We start from the raw sequence: 1,219 nt of genomic DNA on the forward strand, positions 1-1,219 counted from the left end.
CCTCCTCCCTGCAAGGACACCTCCGCAGGCAGCCAGCCCTGGTGCCATCTGGACGCTGCCATGGGCTCGTGGGGCTGGCTGGCCAAATCATGGTGCCAGCTCTGCCCGCTCAGCAGGGCCTTGTGCTGGCCCCGTGGCACCTCATGCACTGTCCGCATGGTGCCTGTGGCTGTGTCCAGCTGTGTCCTGCCAGCCTGGTGGACCTGCCAGGGAGTCAAACAGAAACCCACCCCGAGAGCGGCCTCCTGTACTGGACTTGGGCTTGTGTCTGTTGGTCCCGTGCCAGCTCCGTCCGCTGCACCCGCTGCACCACGTGCTGCACCCACCTCTGTGACAGCCTCTGGGCCCCTTTCCCCCCCCCGTACACAGCCTCCCGCAGCTCCCAGTGCAGAGGGGGAGGTGTGAGCGTGGGGACGAGCCTGCCCAAGGCGTCCCGTGGGATCCCGGGGGGATCTGTGGTGGGCTGACTCCAGCTAGCAGCTGAGCACCCACACAGCTGCTTGCTCCCCGCAGCAGGACAGGGAGAGAAGAGGAAGAGCAAAAGTCAAAAAAATCCTCGTGAGTCGAGATAAAGACACTGTAACCTGTGAAGGAAAGGGGAAAAATAAAACAACTCCCAGCGCTGTAAAGGCAGTCACTCATCACCTCCCACAAGTAGACTGATGTCCAGCCAGTCTCTGAGCAACAGGAAGACAACCCCCTTTTCTTGTTGCTCAGCATGATGATATGCCAGGACGACGCTGTGTCATGGAGCGTCCCTTTGGCCGCTGGGGTCAGCTCTCCCGGCTCTGTCCCCTCCCAGCCTCCTGCCCAGCCTGGCCCCCTCGCTGTGGGGGAGAGTGGGAAAGGGAGAGCCTTGACGCTGGCCGAGCCCTGCGCAGCCGCAGCCCAAACGCCTGTGCCTTGTCAAGGCTGCGGAGGAGCTGAAGGAGGTGATGCCACCCTAGCCAGACCCAGCACAGGGGCAGCAACAGGCCCCCTGCACCCCCTGTCTTGTCCCCAGCTCCTGCCGACTCTGGGGACATGCTGCTCCTGGCTGGATGTGCTTGTTGCCTTCCTCCTGCCCCTCGGGGTACCCATGTCCTTTGGCTGCCTCTGTGCCTGCAAGTGCCTCTGTATCCCTCCAGACCATTGGGACCCTCACGCCCTCCAGTCACACCACACAGCACCGTGGCACCAGCCATGGCCACACAGGTCTCAGCACCCCACGGATCCCACG

Source organism: Charadrius vociferus, unplaced genomic scaffold (genome assembly GCF_000708025.1).
Source record: "Charadrius vociferus isolate BGI_N301 unplaced genomic scaffold, ASM70802v2 scaffold1324, whole genome shotgun sequence".
NCBI classification, from domain to species: Eukaryota; Metazoa; Chordata; class Aves; order Charadriiformes; family Charadriidae; genus Charadrius; species Charadrius vociferus.